General features: G+C 35.2%; 1 long non-coding RNA gene across 4 annotated transcripts in view; it reads right to left on the bottom strand.

The window, feature by feature from the left end:
* LOC114044675 overlaps positions 1-21,476 on the bottom strand; it is a 50,233-nt gene extending 28,757 nt beyond the window's left edge. For all 4 annotated transcript variants that reach the window (XR_003569271.1, XR_003569274.1, XR_003569272.1 and 1 more), the window contains exon 1: positions 21,354-21,476. This is a non-coding gene — a long non-coding RNA (uncharacterized LOC114044675). The remainder of the gene's footprint in view (positions 1-21,353) is intronic.
* Between the last annotated feature and the right edge of the window lie 382 nt (positions 21,477-21,858).

Here is a 21,858-nt window from a genome sequence, read left to right as displayed (position 1 = left end):
ACAGAGGGAAGAAAATGGGACTTCTTAAGCAACCGAGGCTGTAGTGACTGCCTAAGCCTCCTATAGAACTCATGTCAATAGGAGTTCTGTGTCAAACAGAAAATCCTTCTCCACAGTAAAAAAATCTCAAAAGCTACGTCATGACTATGGATTCCACCCTGAGAAGAGCAGGCGGGAATTACATTGTGCCGTTAAAATGTTAGCAACCACATTTCATTTTTGAAAAGGCAATTTATTTGTCCTGAAATAAAGAGTTGATTATATCTCTTATTACTGTTACAAGAATTTGATATATCACAAAGTGGGAGAGTTACAGCATGTACCAACCATCAACCAGGAAAAATGAACCTGATTCATAATTCACTTGGAAAATGTCTAGTTAGTCAATCAAGTGATTTGTAATCATAAAGGCTGCCAGGAATTGAATGAATAATGGGCCACACTAAAATCCTTGGATTTTCTAGTATTCTTATTTCATTACGTGACTTTTATTGCCATTTCTGATAGTTGTCTCTTTCTCAGCTGAACTAAGTAAATTATACATATTATTTGAAAATATCTTTGACTGTTCATTGGCCAAAAGGATGTATGCAGATGTAGAGACCAGTATACATAACACCTAAAAAGAGATGAAAAATTAAAAGCTTTACACTTTAAAATTGAGGTGGAGATAAAGGATAAATCATTCCCTCTCCTCTTTTTGACTATATCAAGTTGTTGCAATTTCACTAGAAGGATCCCACAATAATTTCATCCAAGAAGCTTTTTCCATGAAGGAGTATATTCAGTAATGCAACATCACGCCAAGCCTGTAATCCCTGCTACTGAGGAGGCTGAAGCTGGCAGATGTCTTGAGCTCAGGAGATCTGAGATGCAGTGATAGAAGCTGATCAATCCATACTAGGTATGGCACCAATACGGTGAGCCCCTCAAAACGAGGGGCCACCAGGCTGCCTAAGGAGGGGCAAATCAGTCCATGTCAGAAATGGAACAAGTCCAAGCTTCCATGCCAACAGTAGTGGGATCAGGTACCTGAGTGGTCACTGCACATCCAGGCTGGGTGTAATAGGGAGACATGATCTCAAAAAAAAAAAATTAAATGAAGTAATATTAGTGCTCAGCAGTAACAATCTCCAAAAAAAATTTTTAATGAAGTAACATTAGTATATATACCCATACACATATACACATACATATGTATATATGTGTGCATGTGTATGTATGTGTATGTGTATATATGTGTATGTGTATGTGTATGTATGTGTATATATGTGTATGTGTGTATATGTATGTGTGTGCATATATATATATACATATATATGTGTGTATAAAATAGCATGGACCATATAGCAAAATCTAGTTAATAGCAGTAATCTCAAGGTTCCTTTTCTAGTATTCTAATTTGACAGTATTAAAATTATAAGCACTCTATAATCTGATAGGCAAAAGACGTTTGACCTCCAACTATAGCAATCTTGTTAAACTATAGAGGAAAGAAGTGTAAAAGCAGCCTAAATCTTAAGTTGCATCTATTAAAGGGGTAATATGATATATGCATATTGTTTAAAATGTGGAACTGCTAAAATTATATTTAATATGGTATCTCTTTGCAGTACCTTAGAGTCTGTCATTTTAACCATAGTTAATATCATGAGCATTTTGGTCAGAACACTAGTGGAAAAAAATGAATATGCTGAAATGACTGGAGCATGTTACACATAGTAATAAATATAGAGGCAGGTTCTTGGATTGACTTCCTTAAAATGATTTTCATCCAGAAGGATGCTTTTCAAACTTTATGGACTGATTACAACTATGGCTTTATTGCACAAGAGCACACATGGATCTCCTTATGGAAAGTAATATTGACTTTGCTCAGCTGCTTTCTTTATTTTCTTCTCTTTCTTTTTGATTTTTTTTCAAGAGATGGGTTGTGGATTAGGAGAAAGGAAGGATTTGTTCAGAAAAAAATTTTTGATATAAAAGCAAAAGATATCAATAAAAATTTTAAATCTTTAAAAGGAAAAGCAGTATCAAGTCATTTGTCAGAGTATATTAGAATTCATTGTGGTCAGCAAATGTTTATTAAAAACTCAACTATCAAAATGTTATGGGTAAATTTCAGGTATTTCATATTTTCTTTCTGGAGGTAACTCATTGTTGATCATAAAAACATAGCAGCTCCCAGAAGCTAGTATGATTGTAGTTGAGACTCACTACATTGGAAAAGATTTTGCTTTTCTCCATTAGAGTATCCTTTGACAGCAGCCCATACTTCACATTGGTTGAAGTGTCCACCATGGTTATGTCAAGAGCCAGGAGTTCCTTTTCTTACAAAGACACTAACTTACAGCTGTCTGTGCAATAAAGGCAAACTGGAACTGGCTCTCTCTCAAAATTTCGACCACCCACAGGTACAAAATGTCATCATTTTGGCCTACTAGCTCATACTTTTCTGTTTAAATACCTTTCAGCAGAGCTATCACACAACCAGCAACATCCCCAGAAACATTCCCAATGTGGTCTAAACCAGATTAAATTGTAATTGGGAAATATTAACAAAATAAATTAAAATACAATAAAGCATAGATAATGTTAATATGTGGTTTTCTAAGTTAATATGTACCCATAGGGATCTTTATGTATGTTTAGCAATCCCCATTTCTTTTTGAGCTTGACACCACTACCCTACAGCCACTAAAATCTCAGCTCAAGTAAATTCATGGGTTAAGTCTGCTAACTGGCCAGAAGAAATATAGCTTCATGACTACTCAGTCAATCAACAGGCATTTGTTAGACACATGCTGTTTGCCAGGTACTAGATAAACAAAGACAACAATGAAACAATCCCTACCTTCAAGGAATTCACCTTTTATCAAAGGAGACAACAGGTACATATAAGTCTATACAAAATGTATATTTTAAAAATACAATATGTTACAGATGAACCATCAATCAAGTTCTCCCAAGGAGGCATCGCCAAGTTCCTACTTAGACATACATGTGCACAGAGTAGAACAGGTTGCATCAACATGAAGACCACAAAATTAGTTTGGGTCAAACATTTTATGGTATATTCAGCTATAACAAAAATATTTTCAGTGGCAAGTGAATAGAGGCAGCATGGTGCAGAGGGAGGGGGGAAGGAAGTAATGAAGGAAGGATTTATTAAATTCCTACTATGTTCCAGGCACTGTACTAATTCTTTTACAAATGTTATCTCACTTGAGCATCATAATAACCCTAAGAGATAGGTACTATTATTATCCTCATTTTACAACTGAGGAAACTGAGGCAAACAGAATTTAAGTGACTTACCCAGTGTCACACAGCTAGTAAGTATCTCAGGTCAGATTTGAACTCAGGTCTTCCTGACTCTAGGCCTAGCACTCTATTCACTGTGTCACCTATCTAGTTCTAGGGCTAAAGAAATTTGGATAAATCTGTAGCCTGAAGACCTTGGTTTGAATATTGGCTCTTCCACTTCCTACCCATTACCTATTGAAGTCACTTAACTTTATCTGATCATCAGCAAAATGGGTGGGAGGTTGCACTAGAGGACATCTGAGGTCCTTTCCAGCTCAAAAATCAATGATGTCATGAATATGTGTAGATAAGAACCATTATAGGGTTCATTACTGAAAATTACTGACTCAATGTTCCCACCATTGAGGACAATTAATGACTTATAAAGAAATTCAGACTAAAGCTATTCAAAATTGAGCTTACTTAAATAGGAATGTGTATAGTTCTGAAAAGTTATGTAAAAATCAATATTTTTGTCTGTCAGCACCTTTTCTCATTGAAAAACTCATATAACATCAGGGATTCCTACTGAAAATACTTTGGACAAAGTCAGAATTTTTAAATCCACTGAAGAAAGCAATACTCCTTTTAAAAAGAACACATTGAACAAGAAAAACTTTCCCTAACACATTAAGAATAGTATTCAAAGAGTAGCAGCAAGGCATGGGAAAAAGCAAGTCTCATCTCAACCCAGGAATATTGGGTGTTGGTGTACCATCTACCCAAAACAAACATAATTTGCCAAACAGGATGAGGAGGAAAAAGAAGACAAGGTGGAGGAGGAAAAAGAGGAAGGGAGGGAGGAGGGAGAAGGATGAGGAGAAGAAGAAGAAGAAGAAGAACACGAAGAAGAAGAAGAACACGAAGAAGAAGAAGCTCACTGAATTTAATTCAAAAGACGTTTATTGAGTACCTACTAAAGGTATGAAACTGTGCTAAGGACCAAGTAAATAGGTCTATAGGAGGGATGATTAGTCAAGTGGCTAGCAACTAAAGAAGAGATACCATGCAAGAGAACCCATGGGAGAAAACACTATGCATACAAATAAGTAAATGCAGAGATATACAAAGTAAATACAGAGTCCCAAAAGGACTGTTTCAAGAACATATATTATTATTGAGTCACTCACAACTTGAGTGTGTCAAGGATTTACAATTTAGCCATTCCTTCCCCCAATATGTTGACAATCCCTTTTCTGACTTAGTAAAGAGTCTTCCAGGGTTGTGTCCACCAAAAAATACATCTCCCTGAAACCATGCTTATAATAATTTTCTCTGACTTCCCTAGCCTGGATTAAACATAAAAGTCCTTCACTCATCCCATACTCAAAGCCAAAGTTTGTGCTCTGCTAACATAGCTGCTGAGAAGCAAGATCACCTGCACACCCTGATAAGGCATCGGCACAAGGTATTAGTAGAGGAAGTCATGTCCTGGATATAATTAAGGCATTATCTCATAAGTGGACTAAATGAGGCTGACCAATATAGCTGGCCACTATGTAAATACAGCACTTGTACTAACATCTGTTTACATAACAGATTTCAGACATTCTTCACTGAGAAGCTACAATGAGAAGCAGCAATGGTGCTCAGTTGATCAGTCATATAAGAACTCACATTTCTAGGGCACTTCATGGTAACAAAGCACTTTGCAAATATGATCGAATTGGATTTTCACAACATCCTTGCATGATGGCTAGTGCAAATATTATTATTTACATTTTACAGATGAGAACACTATGATTTTAAGATGTTCAATAATTTTCTCATAGTCACAAAGTGATAAGGAGGGTTCAAACCCCGGGTCTTCTGACTCCACGTCTTTCCCACAACCATAGTTCACTAAAATACACCTAGAAATGATTGCTACTCCTTTACCTTAAATTAACCCAGACTTAGTACCAATACTGTTTGTCTCTATAACCATCAATCTATTTTACAAGGAGTATCCCCATAGGTATTACATAACATTTGTATCACCTTACATTTCAGTCAGCTCTCGACATTCTCCAAACAAAAAGTGAGCTCTGAGGTCTAGACCAGAGCCAGAGGTGAACTGATGACTTCAGTTTGGCTAGCCCAGCTATGATGATGGATTTACCAATCTATCCACACCCTTTTGTGCACCCTACCTTGTAAACAAAGGCATGCTGTAAGCTAGCCTGTCAAGGGTATGGTCTGTCTTTCCTTAAACAAACATTGATTAAGCACTTCCTGCATGCACATGATAGGGATACACAATGTTTAAATAAAATATAGTCTCTGACCTTATGGAGCTTACAGTCTTGGAGGAAGAAAAATTGCAAACATGACTATGGAGAAAAGCAAAGCAAATGACTCTGATTCCACTCTAACCAACTGAAGCCAAAGAAACACACATATGCTATATTTATGTACATATATGTGCATGTGGATATGTATATACATAAACTATATTTATATACATATCTAGCCAAATGAAGCCAAAGAAACACTTCTATAATATTTGTTTGTATGTATGTATACATATACATGCACACATAGATATATATACACATATATAATAACCAACTGAAGCCAAAGAAACACATACACTATAAACATGTACATATATGTGTGTGTATGTATATTCATAAACTATATATTTATATACATATTCAACCAAATGAAGCCAAAGAAACACTTCCATAATATTTATATGTATGTATGCATATATACATACACATATACATATATACATATATATATAACCAACTGAAGTCAAAGAAACACACACATACTATACATACATATAATATACATATGTATTTCTACTATATAATACCTGTACACATAATTGACCAAAAAACTCTTAAGTCTTGTGAAAAGTGCTATGAGATCCTTAATGGAACATAAATCATCAGAGTCTGATACATGCTTAGCTGAAAAAAAAAATCAATTCAGCTTTTTAACTAAAACAAAGGTTATTTTTGACATGTAAAGGCAGAAGCATGTAATAATAATATTCAAAACATAAAAGTGTGCTGCAGTTTTACATCCCTCATCACCAGGAGCAATACTGAAGAAATTATAGAAATGTTTTTGTTAATGGTAGCAATATTCTCAATAGTGTGAAATGCCGTGAGACTGAAGCCAAATCTGCTTTGACGTTTCCAGTAGTTCTGAAAAATTATTCTACTTTTAATGAAAAAAAAAAGCCACTTTGGTTAGTTGCCACAGTATTAGTTCTTGTTGATATGGGCATGGTTTTCATAACAGTACCTTTTAAAAAGATCCCCATGCAGAATTCTATCTGTCTCTCATTTTAATTTAGACAGCTGGGGGCACATGCTAGGTTTAGGATGACCTAAGCTCAGATGTGGTCTCACATCCTGATTAACGTGATCTTGAACAAATCTCTTCACATATCTAAGCCTATTTCTGCAAGGGGCGTAATAATAACAGCACCTACCTCAAAGGGTTATTGTGGGAATCAAACAAGAAAACACATGTAAAGCACTTTGCAAACCTTAAAGCACCTTTAAAATGTGAGCTATTAATCACATACGGTTCAAAGCAGGGGTGGGGAACCTGCAGCTTCTAGACTGCATGTGGCCCTCCAGGTCCTCTAGCACGGCCCTTTGACTGAATCCAAACTTCACAGAATCCCCGTTTGTTCTGTGAAGTTTGGATTCAGGGCGGCACTTGAGGACCTGGAGGGCCACATGTGGCCTCAAGGCCACAGGTTCCCCACCCCTAGAAAGGAATGATTAAGTATTAGTGGAATATGTGACTTAGAGTGTTTGTCACTCATCAAGTGAGAGCTCTCTGTGTTTCTGTTATGGAAAGGAATGAAGAAACAAGTAACAAGCAATGAGCAGAAAGAGCTGATTTTTGAACATCTAAAGGCTCTGCTTCTTTTTCCACACCTGCATTAGTTTCTAAAAGACTAACTGCTGAATTCTGGGCTTGGTCCCATTCTAATCTAGAAACCCTGCCGCTGTTGTCAAACAAGAAAAGTGATGAAGCTTCTAGGGACAGGGTCGCCACCCTAGGCCTGAGACTATTCTGGAAGGTCATGGTGAGAAAATCTCAAGTACAACTGAAAACATCTGACAAAGCTTATGACTCTGGCCTTCAGCTGGAATGGCCTATTCAAACCTTCCAGTCTTCTCACCTCCCACTCCATCACACAGAAATGAGCCTTATATCCGTAACATCTTCCATCTTCATTGGCAAAGCAGTGCTTAAGGGAGGCTAGTGAGGATAGTTTTTGCAACTATTCAACTGAACCAACAGAATGGTCCCAATGTGACTATGAAATATCCAATGTCCAAATGGGTCTTTTTTCAACCTTTTTTAGGGAATGTAAAGTATCTGGATGGCTATCAATAATCTCAGATTTGCACCTCCACTATTCCCCTCCTACAAGTGTTATTATGTCCATGCTACTCATATATCTGAAATGTCCTTCCTCTCTCGTCCTCTCTTCATACTTAAGATCCTACTCTAATCCCACCTCCCTTCATGAAGCCTTCCTTGATAACTCCAGTCAGCACTGACTGAATGAAGGGCTGCTCAGAACATTAGTTCTCCACACTATACATTTTGTCTTTCAATATTTCACTTAACATTTTTAATTTACTGTTTCAACTGCTTCTCTAAATAGTTTATGCATGTAAATCTTATCTCCCTAAAAAATTTTAAGCTCATTCAGGACAAGAACAGATGATGAACATGGTACAATGGAAAGAATACTAGAGAAGTAGTCAGGCAACTTGGGTTCTATTCCTAGGTTGGTCAATCACTTACTGTGTGGCTTTAGACAAATCACTTAACATCTATAGGCATGTTTACTCCTTGGTGAAATTAAAGAATTGGACTAAATGATCCATACAGTTCCTTTGAGGTCTCAAACTCTTTGATGCCATGATTCTATGATGTATTTGTTGCCCAAGATCCTGCCCCACAGGCATTACAGTGTCCATTTGCCCCAAAATACACTGCTTTGGGGAAGGAATACCATAAACTGAGTTGTCTGTCACCCCATGCACCAACATCCCAACCACCAGAGCCAAGAGTTCCATGGATTTTCCACTTTGCCCCTCTCAACTTCCCGTTTCCCAAGCTACTATCCTCAAGAGCATGTCTAATTCAACTGTCTTCACTGTCCCAACCTACATACATGGACATTCCTCAACTCCACACACACACACACACATACACACACATATTTACATATTTATATAATTATACATATATATATATATATATTTTTTTTTACTAACAAGGGATCTCCACTGAAGTGCAAATTCAGAAGCAGGAATACCACTGAAGAGCTCATACCTCGTAACTCTGAAAGTTACCAAGTAAAGAAACTTGATTTTATCTAGATATGGTACCCTAATGTCCCCAAACATCCATGAAAATGAGAGTAAATTGTTTATTATTACAACATTCATCACACTTCAACATCCTCTACTAAAGTCTTCTTCTGATGTTCTATCATGGTGTGAGTTGGCCAGAGGCTATCAGTGAAGCCAAAGCTTGAATAGCTTGAGGTTGGCCCTGGAGACAGACCGTGAGTCTATTTTTCAAGGACTAGCCTTGCTCGGGGTGGTGTGATGAGACTATATAATTCCTGCTATTGGGAGAGGCGAAGGGGTTATGGATCACTTGAGTTTGAAAGTTCCAATCTGCAGAGAGGCTAAAGCCAAGTGAGTGTTCATCAATGCTGAGTCTAGAGCCAATATGATGAGCCCCCAGGAGTAGAGAGCCATCAGCTGCCTAAGAAAGGGTATACCACCACAGGTTGGAAAAAACAGAAGAGATTAAAATTTCCATTACATTCAGTACTGGGATCAGGCCTTTAAGGGGCTACTTCACTTCCAGCCTGGGCAAGATAGAAAGACCCAGTCTCAAAAAAAAAAAAAATCAAGGGCCAGTCTTGAAGTATCTAATACCCAAAAATTTGGTCTAGAGGTATTAATATTTCAGCCTCAGCAACTTACAAAGACTGTCTATCAAGGAATAATGGCAGTATGGTATAGTAAAGAACACTGGACATGAAGCTATAAGAAACCTGAGTTCAAATCCCAGAATTCACACTGACTAGCTATGTGACCATGAGTGTATTTTTTCTGAACCTTGGTTTCCTCATCTGTAAAATGGGGATAATAATGTAACAGAGGCTTATGGAAGGAATTTAGGTCCATAACTTAGCTCCATTTCTATATAGCATAGTCCCACCAAGTTCTGAGTCCAAACCCCCAATGGATTAGAGCCCCAAGACACTCTGGTTTCTCTGGGCTTTATGGCTTACCTGACCACAGCATCTGACCTGAAATCCAGCAGCTAAGGTCACCTTGATTGCAGGTCAGATGGTCATTCCACTGCCTGCACCTAGAACTGAAAAGAACACAGACCAAAACAAAACCCCCAAGCCAGTTTCTCAAGGCCACAGATACTTTATGGTAATAAAGCACTTTGAAAATGTGATCTAATTTGATTCTTACAATAGCCCTGTAAGGTGGCTAGTGCAAACTGGCTAGTTCTCCTCCTCCTGAGAGGAAGAGGAAGAGGAGAAGGGAAGACAGACCTTCCCCCCTCACCAGTTAGGTTCATGGTACCTTTACTCTTTTCTAGACAATGGAGGGAAAGAGTGAGAGGGTCACAGTCTCATTGTGTTAAAGATGCAGCCTGTTCTGGCTAAGCAGCCAATTGGAAGAGGCTATACCCTCTCATATAGCAAGGGAATGCAGAATGTCTTCTCCTAAAAGCAGGTCCCTGATAGATCCCACATGGTCACCTCCATTTGAAGTGATCTGGGAGTACACAAAAGCAAAGTCTCTATTACAATAATATTTTCACTATACATATGTCACAGTTTTGCTGTAAGTAAAGCACTTTATAAACCTTAAAGCCCTATACAAATATGAGTTATAATTATTAAGAAGGATTGTCATCTATGCTGAGAGAGAGGCATCTACATCATTGAAACGATGGATTCACAAAATAGCCAAAACTCATTGTATCCCAAACAGAATTCAAAATTTTCCCCAAATCTTCTGATTCCCCTATTTCTATCAATGTCACCACCCCTTACTCATGACCTCAGTATCATCTTTGATTCCTTATATCTCACCTCCACGTCCAGTCACTGAGCAAGACTACCTCCAAAATAGCTTTCAAATCTATGCTGTTCTGTCCATTCCTACCACCACTATCCAAGGACAGGCCCTCCTCATAGCCATTCTCCTGAGTTACTGCAACAGCCTCTTATTCTCTCTGCCTACAGAGGGTTCCCCCTCCAATCTATCTTCCTTAGGCACAAATATGATCATATGAATTTTGTGCTCAAAGCTCTTCAATGACTCCCTATGGTCTACTAAATAAAATCCAAACTTCTTTACCTGGTATTCAATACTTTCAAAAACCTTTTCATCCTTATCCTACACTATGGTCCTCCATGTCTACCAAGGAAACAAGACGAATATATTACTGTATACTTAGGTGTATAGCACATTCTCACATTGATAATGCAAGCTTCATGAGATCAGGAATCATATTTAATTATCTTTGTATCTCCCCCAATATTTAGAATAGTGCTTTCCATATATTAGGCTTCCATAAAATAAATTTCTTATGATTCCTTTTTCCATTTTATTGGAAAATATATTAAGTACTAGAGTAGTACCCATTAAAAAAAATACTAGATAAGCTTTTTTATCCCCCAAGAACGGACTTGGAGACCACTTCCACACATTGACCCTATTAGACACACCAACCATAACGTATTCGCGCACAGTAGAACTCACTAATAACAGCAATGTCAGAGAACAGGCATAACAGAGCTTTATGGAACTTCCATTATCTTGTAAGAGAAAATGAATTTCTTTATATATTTATATATATAAGGATATGATTATATATTTATATATATAAGGATATGATTGACCTACAGTATAAAAAAAGGATGGCAAATTAAGGTGTAGTGTCTGAAGGTTTTACCAACCATGAAGACCAAGCCCTGGATAATGTTCATGAAGGTAGAGGTAGAAATTCACAAGTCATGGTTCTGCTGACCCTTCTCTTGGGAAAGGGAATGCTTTTCCAAAGCAAATCATGGTGGCCTCCATTGAGCTTGGCATTCTGTGTCACTCATGTTCAATACTTCTCTATCATTCCACATGATCAATAAATAAATGGCTAATGTCAAATTAATTAACATTGATTCTGCCTCCATATTTTTCACATCTGGGAAATCACAGGACCATACCATCTATTAGCTGAATGGCTTCAAATTTTTTCAACTTCTGACATAGACATGCCCATAGGTAAATGGAAACTACATACAATTATAAAACCTTGGATCTAAAGCTGGAAGGGACCTCAAAAGCCATGTAGTCCAACACCTTTATTAAACAGAAAGGGAAACTGAGGTTCAATAAGCTGAGGTTCAGAAGGGGTCAATTCACCAAGAATTTATTAAGTATCTGCAGTGTGTAACTCACTATCCTAGAGTTGGGGTCCATAAGTGTAATGTACCATAAAAAACAATAAATATAAAAACTATTGAAAAGCTTAGGAAGACTGATCCAAAGTGAAATAACCAAAACCAGGAAAACAATATACAAAATGACTACAGCAAAGTAAATGAAACACAAAACAAAATGCTTTGTAATCATTACCAAACTTGAACCCAGAGAAGAGAGGAGAAAATTCACCTACTTCTCTTTGCAGACTTTGGGTGCAGAACATCACATATTCTGACTTGCTCAATTGATGTTTGTTGTATCAAAACATTTTTTCCCATTTTAGTCTTTGTTATAAAGAATGGTTTCTGGTTGGGGAAAAAGAAATATTTGAAAATGAAAGTGATATAAAAAGATATCAATAATTAAGACACTAAATCTATGTTTCAAGGCCAGCAAAAGACTTATTCCTTAGTGTTTCAATCTCAAAATCCTTATTTTCCTCTAAGGATCAGCTGAAATACCATCTCTTTGGTGAAGCTTTCTCTGATTCCTCCAGTTCTTAGTGTTTTATCTCTCATCAAATGCTTTAATGATACTTATCTATGTTTATATTGTTGTTCCACACACACACATACACACACTTATAGAACATAAGCTCCTTGAAAGCATGATAAGTTCCTGAGGACCAGAGGAATTCCCCCCCAAAAAAGGGAACTAGCCCAGAGAGAGAACACCTGACCCATATAGCCATGCTACTTTGCTGTAACAAAGTCCTACCTGTTTCCTCTCTTCTGTCTCCAAGTACAATAAGCATCTGCACATACAGTATAAGGCCTAGTTTTCAAAAACCATCATTGAAAGCCTTGCTTCTCCCAATTTATTTATACTGGCTGCAGGCAGCCCCAGCATAAAAGAAAATCTAGTATACTCCTCAGCACTACTGAGAGCTGTTCCTACTCCAATTCATCCTGTGCCCCACTGTCAGATTAATTTTGCTAACATATAGCCCCGATCACATGCCTCTCTTATTTGAGAACTCTGAGGTGCTTCTCATTTCCCAGAATCTTAGATAGGATGAACCTCAGAGGGGATCTAAGCTAACACATTTGTTTTTATTTGTATCTGGCACAGTACCTGGCACAAAGTAGTAACTGGATCAACATTTGCAGATTGAGTGAATGATGCTAGAATGCCTCTCCGATATCCCTAACAATTGGTCACCTAGCCTTCAAAAGGAGTATTTGCTCCTTCCCAAGGCAATCCATTCCACTTTAGAGTAGTTCTAATTGTGAGGAAGTTCTTCCTTATATCTAATCTCGATCAGATTCTAAAACATTTACCCATTACACCCAGTTTTGCCCTATGTGGTCTCACCCCTTTTCCAAATGGCAATTCTTCAAATACTTGAAGAGAGCTACCATGATTCTCTCAACTCTAACCCTTCAGGCTAAACATTATCACCTCTTTCATCTTGTTCTCACATGGCAAAATCCTGAACAATCTCCATCTTATCAATGTTCCTTTCCAAATGGGTCACTCAGAACTGAAGACAGTATTTCAGGTGTGGATGGTCAAGACAGGGTACAGTGAAGCAATAGCCCCTCACATTCTGGGCGTTGTGACTTTCAATTGAGACTAAGGTCATATTAGCTTTTTTGACTGACAGGTCACACTGTTGACTCATACTCTGCTTTCAATCCTCCAGAATCTCAGATCTTTTCCAGACAAATTACTGTCTAGCAACACTTCCTCAATCTTGTACCCATTTTTAACCCAAATTTTAGAGCTTTACATTTATCCCCACTGACTTTTACTTTATTAATTCAACACATTGTTGTAAATCAATAATTCCTCTATATTTATATTTAAAAATAGAAATAAATTAAGCTTTACTATTAATTAATAGATGAACTAATACTTTCATCCACATTCAGTCCTTATGTCAGATGGTCACATTTTAAATTCAGTATTCCTGAGTAGGAATTCAATAATGCTTTTGCTACTAGTTTTCTACTAGTAATGCTTTTCACTTTCAAGGGGAATTAGGTGACACAGTGGATAGAGTGCTGGGCTTATACTAGCAGTGTGACTCTGGGCAAGTCACTTAACCTCTGTCTGCCCCAGTTTCCTAGTGGTAAAATGGGGTAAATAATAGCACCTACCTCACAATGTTCTTGTGAGGACCAAAAGTGGTCATATTTGTAAAGCACCTAGCACGTTGCCTGGCACATATCAGGCACTTAATGAATGAATTCCTCCTTCAAAGTATTGCAGTTTATATGTCCTTAGTTAATTGTATTTACAAATCATATTATATAGTTCTTACTAAACCAACCTTTCCCAAAGGGACATGTAATTGTTTTTCAGTTCTACAAACATACCTTGAATTGAATATAATAGTAATAATGTGTGCACAAGAAAACAAGAAAATAGTAAAGTTGACATACCTCCTGCTCAAAAAACAAGTCCTTCATTAGTCATTGTTAAAAAACAACTATGACCTAATCAAATCTGAGAAAACAGATCAAAAATACTCAAAATTATCAGGAAAATTATTTGAAGTTTGGATTTATATGCACTATAATTAACAATGAACCTTGGCCTAAGTGTATATTATGCACTCTGATATAAACTAATGATAACATGAATCCATCACAATCAACAAGACATTCAAAAACTAAGCTTTTGTTGCCAAAAAACAATGTAAACACTCAGACTATCTATAGCCATATGAAAAAATGTTTCAAATCACTACTAATTGGAAAAATGCAAATTAAAATGATTCAGAGATTTTTCTTCAAAGTAGAGTGGCAAAGATGACCAAAAAAATGAAAATAATAAATGTTGAGAGAGTTACAGGAAAATGAACACATTAATGTGTCTGCAAATGAGTACAATTTTGGAAAGGAATCTGGTATTATACACAAATAAGTTACTAAATAGTGTATGTCCTTTGACCCATCTAGGCTTATACCCAAAAGACATCAAAGAAAGAAGAAAAGGTCCTTTATGTACAAAAATATTTATGGGAACTCTTTTCTTTTTTGGTAGCAAAATTGGAAACTTAGAGGATGTCCATCAGTTGAAAAAGGGCTGAACAAATTGTGATACAAGAATGTGATGAGGTATTTTTGTGTTGTAAGTAATGAGGAAATAGATGAGTTTGAAAAGATATGGAAAGACTTATATGAATTGATGCAGAGTGAAGTGAGCAGAACTGGAAGAAAAATATGCACTAAGAGCAGAACCAAGAGAACGTTGTGCGATGACTAATATTGATAAACTTAACCCTTCCCAGCAATACAAGGATCTAAGACATCTCCAAAGGCGTCATGATGGAAAATGCTATTCACATACAAAGAAAGAACCATGGAGTTTGAATGCAGATTGAAGCCTACTACGTGCTATTTTTTATCTCTTCTGTTGAGTTTTGTTTCCTCTTTCTTATGGTTCCTCCTATTGGTTCTAATTCTTACTTACAACATAACTAATATGTTTAATAGGAATGTATATGTATAACCTATATCAGATTGTGCACCATCTTGGGGAGGGTGGTGGGGAGGAAGGGGGAGAAAAATTTTAAACTCAAAAGCTTATGGAAGTGATTGTTGATAAATCAAAATAAATTAATTAATTAAAAAAAGAAAAATATGCACTAATATGAATAGCATAAAAGCGAACAATTTTGAGGGTTTTTATAAACTGATGAAGAATGAAATTAGCAGAACCAATACAATTTATATGATAACAATAATGTATAAACAAAAAATTTTGAAAACTGTGAGAACTTTAAACAATACAATATCATTCATGATTCCAGAGGACCGATGATAAAACCTCAGACCACACAGACATGACAGATTTAGCGTGCAGAATGATATATAGATATAGACATAGATATAGATAGACATAGACATAGACATAGACATACATAGTGGTAATTGAGAGAATTTGTTTTGCTTGACTATGCATGTATATTGGTTGCAAGAAATTTGTTTTCTTTTCTTTTTTCTCCCCCAATAAGGCATAGAGTGGGAAGGGGAGATAACAGATTTCTACTCATTGTTTTTAAATAGAGAAGTGGAGAGTACTACAAATGTGAAATGTCACAAATGACATTTCAGATAAGATCACTTATTAGTTTTAGTTAACCATTTTACTTTGTTACCAAAAGATCTCTCCATATAATCTCTCTGAATAATCTATGTTTGTAATGTAAAACCAAAACATCAATAAAACTTTTTAAAATGTGTGTATCATCTATAAAACTGCTCACATCTACACACTTTCAACATGTAGATAATTTTGACCTGTTTATAAGTTTTCCAAACAAAGAAGACAAGGAGGTTTTGAACCCATTTGTTGAAAATATAATAAGAAACAACATCTGCTTCATTTGCAAGAACTAATCAAGGAATATAGAAATTTACTAACCAAATTTCAACAAAAACCTTTGTATATGTAGTGGATGGGATTGAAAAATTAGTGTCATGGACCAATAAATGTTTAGGTATGGGATGCACTTGTATCTTGTTCAGCTATGACTATCAAGTACTGATGGAAACTAAGCTTAAAATAAGACCTTCAAAACACAGTATCACAAAGTGCTCAACAAAGTTTTTCTAAAATAATGAAACTTATGAAATCACATTTTCTCATTAAAAAAAGTCATAATGATAATTTAATGAGGATTTTGTGCCATTAATAAATAAAATTTTATTTTTAATTATTTTTAAAATATTATTTTTTCAATTTTGTTATTTTTTATTTCTACTTTCTAATTTGTACATTTTATCATGTACAAAATGTATTGGTATGGTTGCATATGTATGTAATTTATATATATATGCCTATAAAAATGATCTCAATTTTTTTATAGTGACAGGGATAATCCTCAAAAAAGATTAGAGACTACAATTCTAGACTGTTGAAAATATTTTGGGATCTCATTCTGTTATCTAATGTGTAACTTACCCCTCCTGGCTTTATATTCACTACAAATCTGATAAGAACACCATGTATTCCTTCATCCCATTCATCAGTAAAAGTATTGAACTGTATGGAGCCAAGGACAGCTCCTTGTAATCTTGCACTACAGACCTTACTAGGAGTTAACATTAATTTATTAATGACTACTCTTTGAGTCAATCTATTCAACTATGATTAAATCAATCTGAAACTAGCTAGCCTGAATTTCTCCATCTCGTCCATAAGCATAGCAAGTGAGGTATTTTCAAAAAGTTTTGCTAGAATTGATATGTAGCACCCAGAAAACCCCTTTTCATAAGAGGAACACCAGAAAAACTACCCTACATTCAAAATAATCTGTGGATCAACCACTCAAAGCTATATGTTACCAGGTCTCCAGTGATATATTTACCCATGGATCAAAGGATTCATTAGTTCAAAATAAAAAAATATCTAAACAAATAACATATCAAATAAAGTGACAAAAATCCTCTCCCATGTACACATGAAGTATGTAATCCCAGAGGCTACCATCCTACCACTGAAGAAGAACACATGCAGAGAATACAAGAAGTTTAACCTGGCCTAAAGAGACCTACTTCAGAGCAAGCAGGAGCAGGTCAATGTATAGGAGCCGGGTTAGGAATTAAGAGTGCCCTCCTTTCCTTGGAGAAGGTCTCAAGGGAAATGAGATGGGAATAAGTCTTGTCCCCCAAGTATGTCCTAGGGCTATAAATGGTTGTCAGTCAATGCCTCACTGAAGCAGAAGGTGGAGAGTGAACCCGTAAGTTGTACTTGAGAGGGTCACCTAATTTTATGTATGGTTTCAAAAAGGGTTTTATTGTTTACTATTTTAACTCTGATTTTCAGAATTTTTATTTTTGAAATAATTACTTTTCCTTTCTTTAGTTGCATGCTCAGTTAATTAACTCCTTTCGTTAATGAAAAATTTCAAAGATATAAAATTTCTCTTATGGACAATTTTGGCTTCATTCCAAAAGTATTGGAATATTGTCTCATTGTTGTCTTTCTCTTTAATGAAATTGTGTATTGTTTCTATGATTTGTTCTTTGATCTACCAATACCTCATGATTAAATTATTTTAGTCTTCATTTAAATTTAAATCCTTTATTCAAAGGTCCTTTTATTGATTAATTTGCATTTATTGATTATAAGTTTTATTGTGTTATGGTCAGTAACTATATGTTTAATGGTACATTTTATTGATTAATTTGCATTTATTGATTATACATGTTATTGTGTTGTGGTCAGTAACTATATGTTTCATAGTTCTGCTTTTTTGCGTTTGCTTAAGGTTTAATGCCCTAGCATATAGCCAATATTTATAAAGGTGTCACAAACTGCTGAGAATACACATATTCTTTTCTATTTCCATTTAGCAGTTGTCAAAGGACTGTGATATCTAACTTTTATTAAACTTCTATGCAGATCTTTTATTTCTAGATTTTTTGTTAAATTTGACTATCTTAAAAGTGCCCATTGACATCCCTAGCCATTTTAAATTTCTTCCTTTAATTCAATTAATTTTTCCTTCAAGTACTTAGATGTTATGCCATTTAGTATATATATATGTACATATATATATGTATCTATAATTATCTGTGGTACCTTTAAATATAAAGTAGTTTCCCTATTTTAACCATCTCTATTTTTACTGTTGTCTTGTCTGAGATGAAAATTGTTACCCCTACTTATTTTAATAAGTTCTGTTCAAGCTCCTCATTTTAGTTATGTGTAAATCTTTATTTTCAAGTGTGTTCCTTGTAAACAATGTTATTGGTTTCTGCTTTCTGATCTATTCTGCTATCTTTTTCCATTTTATGGATGGGATCTTTATATTCATGTTCACCATTATGATTGTTAATTTTGTGTTTCCCTCCATTATACTCCCTTATTTTTCCCTCTTTGTCTCCCACTCTACTCTTTACAAAATGGAAAGGATTGGAGAAAGGGAAAGAATCTGATCATTATTTGTAATATATAATAGAAGTAATTGGTTCCTACCCCTCATCTTTTCTGAAATCTTAGACTGGATTGTTCTCTCTCTCTCTCCCTCTCTCCCTCTCTCTCTCTCTCCCTCTTTCTCTCTCTCTCTCTCTCTTTCTCTCTCTCTCTTTCTCTGTCTCTTTCTCTTTCTCTCTCTCTTTCTCTCTCTTACACACACACAGTCACACACACACACACAGTCACACACACACACATACATACTCATCATTCTTTAGGATCAGATCTCAATCTGACAAGAAAATAAGAGAAGAAAACTAGATTGCCAGCATCAAAAGAGAAAAAGGAAAATTCACAACAAATCAAAAGAAAAAGGGAGACATTATTGGAAATTATTTTGCCCAACATATACCAACAAAACTCATAACTGAAACTGCTGAACATTACCCAAATGTAAAATGTCCATATTAACAGAACAAGAAGAATTTACATAACCCAACCACAGAAAAAAAGTCAAAGAAGCCAAAAATAAACTTCCAAAGTAAATTATATTAAGCATTAAAAGGACTATTAATTCAAGCATTATATAAATCATTTACCAAAAAAATAGAAAAGAAAAATAAGTTCTACTAAATCCTCCTTCTGTGAGAAAAATATGTTCCTGATACCTAAACCAGGGAGGGATAAAGTAAAGTAAAGAATAGACCCATATTCCTAATGAATATTGGTGGAAAAACATTGAATACAATATTAACAAAATTAACAACAACATATTTAAAAGGGTATTCATTATGGCTAGGTTGGATTTATACTAGGAATGCAGAAATGGTTATATTAGGAAAACTATAAACTTAATAAATATGTTATTAGCAATAAAAATCACATGATGAATAAATGCAAAGGAAAAGCTTTTAACAAAATACAATACTCCTTTATGTTAAAAACAAAAACAAAAAACCACTACAAGCATAAAAAATAAATGGGCCATTCCTTAATTTGGTAAATATCATCTACCTAAAACCAAGAATTGTAATTACAGTGGGAAAATGCTAGAGGTCTTTCCAATAAGATCAGGGTAAAGCAAGTGTATCTATTGTCACTATTATTTCATCCTGTCTTAGAAATGCTTGCTATGACAATCACATAAGAAAAAGAAGTTGAGGCAATAATTAGAGGGAAAAGCAAAACAAATGCAAATGGTGTTATAGTTTCCATGGAGAAACTAAATCAACTGAAAAAAATTGAAACAACATCTTTAGGGAAGTAGCAGGATATAAATTAAACCAGTAAAACTCTTTGGCCTTTATATATTACCAACAAAACCCAAAAGGAAGAGATACCAAATGCAATTACATGAAAAATAATTACAAAATATATAAAATATCAGGGAATCCAGTTTTTAAGGCACATACAGAAATTATATGAATGCAACTATAAACCACTTAAAAGAAATAAATGCAGGGGCAGCTAGGTGGCGCAGTGGATACAGCACCGGCGCTGAAGTCAGGAGGACCTGAGTTCAAATCCGACCTCAGACCAAACACTTGACACTTACTAACTGTGTGAACCCTGGGCAAGTCACTTAACCCCAATTGCCAAAAAAAAAAAAGCAAAAAATAAATAAATAAATAAATGCAGATCTAAACAATCGGAGAGACATTTCATGTTCACAATTGGATCGTGTCAATATAATAAAAGTGATAATACTACCAAAATTAGTTTACAGATTCAGTGCCAGACCAATCAAACTAACAAAAAGTTATTTCATGAAATTAGAAGAAAAAAGAACAACAACAAAGTTCATATGGAAAGCAAACAGTCAAGAATTTCATAGTAATAATGGAAAAAAAGTTCAAAGGAAGGGGACCTAGCAATACCAGATCTAAATAGTATACTATGAAGCAGTAATAATCAAAACTTTCTAAATTAAAAGTTGATCTGTGGAACAGATCATATTCACAAAATAAACTTGTTAGCATAATGCTCAATGAGCCCAAAGATTCTACTACTAGGTACAGACTCACTAACAGATACAATATGTTGGGGAAACTGGAAAGCAGTTTGGCAGAAATTAGGTATGGACCAACATCTCATACTATATACTACAATCAGCTCCAAATGGGTACAAGAATAAAAGGTCACATCATAAACAAATTAAAGGAGCAGAAAAGAAGATTTTTTTTTACAACTAAGAAAAGAGAAAAAGTTATTAACTACACAAGTGTTAAAGGATCACAGGAGATAAAATGGACAATTTTGACTACATAAATTTGCAAAGTTCACATACAAACAAAATCATTGCATTTAGAATTTGAGACAATTAAGTGAGATCATAGATAAAGTGAAAGGAAAATATGTAAAAAATATTTATAGCAGCAATTTTGTTGTAGTAAAACAATGGAAATGTAGTGGGTCCTATCAGTTGGGGAACGGATGAACAAAATGTAGCATACAATTTTAATAGAATATTATTGCTCCATAAGAAATGAAAAAAAGAAATGAAGGCATAGAAAGTCAAAGAAACTTTAAAAGACTAGTATAGTTGATCATTATGAAGTGAAGAAGCAGAATAATGACTGCAATACCATAAAGGAAAACAATTTGAAAGACTTAAGAACTGTGACCAATGCAATGACCAAGCATGACTTCAAAAGACTAAAGATGGAACATGTTTCTCACCTCTTGGCTGAGAGGTGATGATCTAGAGATGCATCCAGCTCATGGAATAGTTTCGCTCCCTGTACTTATTTGTTATAATAGAGGCCTTCTACGGTGGGGGGAGGGAAAAAATTGGGGAAAGAAGTTGCTGTGCAAAAAGAAGAGAAGAAAGAAAAGAGCATCAGTGAAACAATTTTTTACAAGGACACAGAAGAAAGTACAAAAAAGTTCAGAACAGAGCAGTGCTGTCACTGTCATATTCACTACACACTTTAAAAAACAAATTAGATGTAACAGAATTTCATAGTTTCACATACAATCCTTGTTTTCTGTTCTTCGTATATTGAAATGTTCATATTTGTTGACATTTAATTCATAATAAAAAAAGAAAAATTAAATTAATACAATGGAGAAAGAAGGTGCTAATATTTGGTAATGTAGTAAGGGGAGTTTGGATATGTTTTCTTTTTCTTTCAACGTCTTAATTCAGTCATATTGTAAAAAGCATTTGAATTCAAATATTTAG

This window comes from Vombatus ursinus, unplaced genomic scaffold, assembly GCF_900497805.2.
Source record: "Vombatus ursinus unplaced genomic scaffold, bare-nosed wombat genome assembly UNPS02014774.1, whole genome shotgun sequence".
In the NCBI taxonomy this organism is placed as follows: domain Eukaryota; kingdom Metazoa; phylum Chordata; class Mammalia; order Diprotodontia; family Vombatidae; genus Vombatus; species Vombatus ursinus.
The sequence above is the reverse complement of the archived record's forward strand: the minus strand, read 5'-3'. Positions and strand labels throughout refer to the sequence as shown.